At 41.9% G+C, this 7,158-nt stretch overlaps 1 pseudogene; it reads left to right on the top strand.

Annotated features, from left to right (window-relative positions):
- Nucleotides 1-226: 226 nt before the first annotated feature.
- LOC133626847 (uncharacterized) lies at nucleotides 227-6,512 on the top strand (annotated as a pseudogene).
- The last annotated feature ends 646 nt before the right edge of the window (nucleotides 6,513-7,158 follow it).

Genomic DNA, 7,158 nt, shown 5'->3' on the forward strand with positions numbered 1-7,158 from the left:
TAGCACTTGAGGAAAAGCCTACTTTATGCATCTGTAATGTCATTTGGAGAATAGTCACCTTTTCACCCAGAATTTTTTACTTACTGATGTGTTCTGAACAAATCTAAACAAGTTGCATGATATACTTCTATCTCTACTTTTAGCTCTTACTTCATGGCTTACCTTCCTCTACTATATCTGGCCTTAGGTCACTATTAACAGATACAGTCAGTAGCCTGCATGAACCATGACTGCTCAGGTGATTAACTGCATTCCCATAGAGAAGGAAGCCTCCTCAACTGTGGCTGTATTTTTACACAAGGCAAAACTGAAGATTGGTGGGAAGGCAGGTAAACAACAACTCTGGAAAAACAACACAGCTTAGATCTTTGTAATCAGATGTTCAGGCTTCAGCAGTCACACTTCTGCTGTGCAATTCTGCATCTGTAACTGCACAGTGTCTTTTCCAGGTGATTTGCAGGGCTTTGCATTGTTAATGCTCACCTAATAATAAAAAATGTCTACAAAATCCCCTGAGAAGCCTTGTTACAGGAACTTGTTAAGACTGCTAGCAAAACACTTCCCATGAATTTCCGAGGCTACAGAGTCACGTTACACGCTTTTGGAAATGAAGGCAAAGCAACACCTGCTCCTTCAGGATATCCATGTTGTGCCAGTGATTTCCAGTAGGTCACTGCATTTTAAGCATGTAGTTGAGGCAGTAGGAATTAAGAGATAGTAAAAAAAGTTGACACACTTGAAACACAAACAAGAAAGAGCAAGGCACATCCAATTTACAGGTACTGCCTAGGAAACATCTCTGTCACCATTAGCAGAAGCTGTATCCCAGAAGCTCTGGCACCACCATCCTAACAACACAACATGCACAGACATCTTCCATGACAGAAAGCTTTGTGGGCAGTCTGCCTTTGAAGGGCTCACTCTATCTCAGTGCCACATGTGTTCATACTGTTGACACAAAACAGAGTGCAGATCCACAGGCAAACAATAAGTGAATGGAAATGCATGAACTGGCCCACGTATGAGGAAACTTGCAACTGAAAGAAAACATGGTTGCCTGTATCGGCTTTGCATAGTAAAGTTTTGGTAGCAGAGGGGCTACAGAGGTGGCTGCAATGAGAAGCTGTTAGAAGCTTCTCCTGTGTCCAACAGAGCCAGTGCCAGTCAGCTCCAAAATGGAGCCACTACTGGCCCAGGCCAAGCTCATCAGCCACAGTGGTAATGTCTCTCTGATAATGTGTAATGATAAGAATAGGAAACAAACTTGTCCACAAAAGCAGCTAGGAAAGAGAAGTGAGAATATGTGAGAGAAAGGATTCTGCACATACTAAGGTCAGGGAAGAATGAGGGAAAGCAGAGCTAGAAGACTATTCCCTTGCAATCTGTGGTGGAGCCCATGGTGAAGCAGGTTGTCCCCATGCAGTGCATTGGAGATTAATGGTGCAGCAGAGATCCACCTGCAGCCTGTGGAGGACCCCATGCTGGAGAAGGTGGATGCCTGAAGGAAGCTGTGACCCCATGGGGACTGCAAGCTGAAGCAGGCTCCTGGTAAGACCTATAGACCTGTGGAGAAAGGAAGCTATGCTGGAGCAGGTTGGCTGCCAGGACTTGTGACCCTGTGAGGGACCTACGCTGGAGCAGTCTATTCCTGAAGGACTGTACTTCATGGAAGAGACCCACACTGGAAAAGTTGATGGAGATCTGTAGCCCATGGGAAGGATTCAGGTTGGAGAATTTTGTGGATGACTTCACAAAATGGGAGTTGTGAGAGGGACCTCATGCTGGAGCAAGGGAAGAGAGTAAGAGGGAAGAAGTGGCACAGAGAACATGATAAACTGATGGCAAACCCCTTTCCCACCCCCCTGCACTGCTGCTGGGAGAAGAGGCAGAGAAAATTGAGAGTAAAGTTAAGCCCATGAAGAAAGGAGGGGGTAGGGGGAAGGTGTTTTTAAGATTTGGTTTTATTTCTTACTATCCTGCTCTAATTTGACTGGTAACAAATTAATTTTCCCCAAGTCAAGTCTGATTTTGCCCATGACAGTAATTGGTGAGTGACCTCTCCCTATCCTTATCTTGACTCATAAGCCTTTTGTTATATTTTTCTCCCTCTGTCCAGTTGAGGAGGAGAATGATAAAGTGGCTTTGGAGGGCACCTGGCATCCAGCCAGGGTCAACCCACTACACTGCCAGATGCTGCTACCTGCACAGTCAGAATACCGGTAACTACTGCTATTTGAGGAGCAAGTAACTGAATCACTCTTCCTCTATTATTAGCTAAATCTCCAGGAGTGAAGGAAAAAAGCCAGATTTTTGAAGGTTATTACATAGACATCTTCCTGATGATAGCAGAGCCATTAACGATGCCATATTTCTGTCGTATTGTGATCAGTGGTACAGTGTTGTACACTCAGTGTGCATTTTCCCAATCCACTGAACACAGCAGATTCGGCACTAGCAAATTAGCTTATCCAAAGTCTCGGGCCTTGTTCAGAAAGCTCATGCTGCTGCTGCTGAAACCCGCCACATATGCTGCAAAACACTAGCATTAATCTAGCAGAAGGAGAAGGAAGGAGATCATTCATTCAACATACATGAGGCACCAAGTGTCCACCAGAAGAAAAAAGACTTCCATGGTCATAACTAATCTGCAGTGAAATGAAGGTAATGACAGAGCTAAATTCATACTCTGTATCTGGCACAGATCCCTTTGCCAATACAGCAATTCTTTCGCAGACGTGCATTTGATCCAGAAGGGCTCTGGATGATAAAGATGATGGTATTACTAAACTAAAAGCAGCAATATGTGGATTCCTAGTAGCTGTGAGGGTCAGGTGGTGTATGAGCAGGAACACAGACAGAATTACCCTTGTGCTGAAGGAAGTTCCCTAGAAGGAGTTTGATCTGGATATGAAAGAAGGGAGAATGGAGGATAAAAGAAGCCCTAGCAAAATACATCCAGTGTGTTAACTAAGCTTCTTTTCATTGCACCCCTAAGGAGGGAAGTCTGTCTCTTAAGAGGTGAACCAAAAGATGACATTTAATGAATCAGATCATAGCATCTACTTCAACAAAGCCATCTGAACATAAACAATTTGCAACATGACCCACTTGAAAAAAGAGCATAGCGGGAGGAAACAAGCCAGTTCATTTCAGGAAGAATCCAAGATAAGAACTCAGATGTGTAACATTTTCTTCACTGAGTGCTTTGCTAGCTGGGCAGGGTGCTCCTCGCTGTTGTTCCAAAAACTGTGAGCTCACCAGGGAATCAAACAGTCGATCCTGTTTCATCTGTCCTCTAAATATTTTCTCAAAGATGCAGCTCTCCCACCATGGAAACATAGTCTTTCACCTCTACATTAGGAACAACAATTTGCAGGTAAAACTGGAGAATAGTTTTCCATTCAGCTTTTATCTCAAGGCAAAACAAGTGCTCCACATCATGTATGCTGTTCCTTTTAATCCCCCGGGGCCATCCCTACTCTTCTGTTAGGACAGCAAGAAAAAAGAGCCTTGACTGTGTTTATCTAGGCTTTTATATGCTGGGTGTCATCCCAGTGAAAGCAATAGGAATGCACTGTCTGCTATGCTGACATCAACATCTTCTCTCTGGTCTAGGAATCTTTATTCCTGGCAGCACAAGAATGTGGACCTCTTATCTGTGCCAGTGATTCCTGAGACAAAACCACAGTCATGCAGGGATTCATCTCTTCAGCTAGAAATTTCAATTTCAGACAGCAGGAAAGTGGAAGTGTTTTACTCAATAGAAGTAGTTTCTACCTAAAGCTGTTACAATATGCATACTCCCTCTATCCCCACAGTGTCTTCCTTCGATTTTCCCCTAGGGAAAAAGGGTTGAGATTTTTAGAAAGGGTAAGGGACAACAAAAGATGGATAGGAAAAACAAGTTAACTGGTAAGGGGATATTTGTAACCTGCAGGAAAGGAAAGCAGTAATAAAATTTGTTGAAAATAAGAGAGATTCAAACATTTTAATCCAGCAGCATCTGTAAACATGCACCTAATTTGCCCATTCATCTATTTTCAATCTTTCCTGGAGCAAAGGAAATGGAGTTAGATAGGAGAGAAATTTTTTTTCTTCTATAACTATGAAGGTTTTCTAAATTTTGAAAAGCGACTACAAAGTAGGCAGGATTTTGGTTCCCTTGCCTTAAGGATCAAATTCCTCCTTAAAGACACAGAGTGAATAGTCACAGTACAGACCTCTAAATCCAGCTCCATCTCTCAGTTGAACAAATTCTTTCCAGTACAGTCAGTGCGGCCATGTGTCTTATTCTGTTCAATTCCTGGCTACTGTGCATTGACAGCAAGTGATGGTGCAAAATTGACAGTAGGAGCCAAAGTATTTTGAGAATATGCAAATGGTTACTAGCAATGTGAATTAAGACTTCGAAAAACTCATTTTGCTTGCTCAACTAAACTCTGAGATAGGTGAAAATTATCAAATTAGCATTTAAAAAAAAAATACCCACCCCACACCAGGAAGTCAAGGCAATGAAACCTCCATCCTATAATTCATTTTCAGAGCATCCATTTCCTCACCAGGATTTTATTTTATTTTGTCCTTAGAACACCACAGCTCAAAAGATATCAGAGATGTCATTGAGGTGTTGATATTTTAACCATAATATTTTAACCAAAACATAATACCCAGTCATGTGTAAACAATCATTGTCATGGCAACATCATCTTGAAGTACCTTTCTTTTCACATGTTATTCCCATTGAGAGTATGTGTTGCCCCACATTACTGCAGAGCCTGAGGTTTTCACATGTTCTCCTTGATTTTTTATCAGTATGTGGTGAAGACAAAGGTCTCATTTCAAGGAGCACAAGGCAGACCTGACACACTCAATTCTGTCTCCTCCTCCTCCTCTCTTCCTGTGGAAGTAGGTTTGTGTGAGTGACTTTACACTACTTGAAGGTTCCCCAAGGGAAGACAACTCAGCCAGTTGCTGCAGCTAAGTTTTCTGATAATACAAACAAGAAGGACTCTGTTCAGTAGATAGCATGAGATATTAAATCTATTTTGTGCTTACTGTCTGTGCAGACACTTCACAGTCCATACAAGCATCTCATGTAATCTTCAGTAGACATACTGGTCTATTTAGAAGCAAGGAAGAGTAGAAACGTAGCTATTGAACAGGTAGTTTGGGTTTATCCAAAGGTTACAGAACAGGAAAACCGAGTAATTTTTTTTTCTCATAATGGTCTGTGATTTGACCAACGCAGTGTAACTGTGCAGTATCTAAATTAAATTCTTATTGAAAACAACCTTACTTCAAGCTAGAATTCTCCTCTGCTTCTCTCTCTTCTAATTTCCAGAGTAGATAGGATGAACATTGATGATCAATGCAGTTCAGCTGAAGTTCAGTGCAATTCTACGCAGGAGACTAAGCAAATCCGAAATACTGCCATGTAACACACTTTGTCAGTACACATCCAAAAAGGTAGCCCTGGAGTTCAGCATAGAGGCTATTCCCTCAGATAATGTAAACTCAGACTTACTTTTCTGTGATGTTGCACCTTTCGCCCTTTCCAGATTAAAGTCAAGATTAAAAGTTCCCCTTTTTCTTGTCTTTTTCCTTGCTTTCTATTTCCTACAATTTAATGGGCAAAACAAGAACTATCATAAATTATTAGGGGAAAAAGAAATGGGGCAAAACATGGTAGACTTGCATGGGAGAAAGTATAGTGAAAACAAAGGACAGCACCCACTTTTACCCACTATCTGCTCCTCAAGTTTTACAGGGCACCACAGTATAATGGCATCATTCTCCCCTACTCTGCACAAATCACTAAACCCATATACATTTTTATATCTGCAGCTGAGACAGAGTCCCAATCCTTCTTTTGGAGACAGCTCCTAAAAGTCCTCCTGGTTTTCAATTTCCCATTATGGACAAGCAGAAAGCCCTTGAAACCAGTATTTCAACATGTTTCTTCCAGCATCAGATCTTACCACAGAGTAAACAAAGGAGCAGGAAACTGTATCAGGAATAGTGCTGTCAGCAGGAGTAGGGAGGTGATCGTTCTCCTATACTCAGCTTTGGTGAAGCTGCACCTCGAATATTGTGTCCAGTTTTGGGCCACTCTCTACAAGAGGGACACTGAGGTTCTGGAGAGGATACAGAGGCAGTCTACCAAGCTGGTAAAGGATTTAGAGCATGTGTCTTATGAGGAACGGCTAAGGGACCTGGGGCTGGTTAGCCTGGAGAAAAGAAGGCTCAGAGGAGACCTTATCACACACTACAACTACCTGAAAGGAAGTTGTAGCAAGGTGGGGGTCCGTCTGTTCTCCTTGCTGACAAGCAATAGAACAAGAGGAAATGGCCTCAAGTTGCTCCAGGGGAGGTTCAGGCTGGATATGAGGAGGAATTTTTTTACTGAAAGGGTTGTCAGACATTAGAATGGGCTGCCCAAGGAAGTGGTGGGGTCACCATCCTTGGAGGTGTTTAAGAAACAGGTGGATGTTGCACTTAGGGAAATGGTCTAGTGCTTGATAGAGCTGGGTCAAAGGCTGGATTCAACGATCTTAAAGGTTGCTTCCAGCTGCAACAACTCTATGACTCTATGAAACCTCAACTAACTAGACCAGAGACCTTATTGTGCTTGTTGCAATGCTAGAAATCCTTCACATATGTTCCAATGATGATAGCTTTTTCCTACAAGATCAGGATGGCATAACAACGAAGTGAGCTTTCAAACACCACCAATGTAACACTTCCAACATGTGGTATTTTTATAGTCACTGGAAAAACTACAGTGGCAATTTGGAACATTGTCCAAAAGATGAAAGATTTGGATTTAATATCCAATAGTGACTCTGAGACACAAGGGTGATTATAAGGTATAAACAAATCATGAGAGATCTTGCTCCAAAGGTCAGCAATGCTGGGACAACAGTGAACAAACAGCTGCAGAGGACAATCATAAATCAAAGAAGAAAACTGCAATTTTTTTCAGAAGGTAAAAGAGCTTCCATTTCATCCCTAAATGGTTCTAGGAAATACGAAAGTCAGTCATAATGGTTCGTTCACGGATTTCAAAGATTGAACTCAAAGGAAAACAAGGAAATTGTTTTGATAATTTTTCAGGACCTGAAACATAAATAAAAATTAAGGCATCCTCAAAGTTCATTA

The sequence above is a fragment of the Colius striatus genome, chromosome 1 (genome assembly GCF_028858725.1).
Source record: "Colius striatus isolate bColStr4 chromosome 1, bColStr4.1.hap1, whole genome shotgun sequence".
In the NCBI taxonomy this organism is placed as follows: Eukaryota; Metazoa; Chordata; class Aves; order Coliiformes; family Coliidae; genus Colius; species Colius striatus.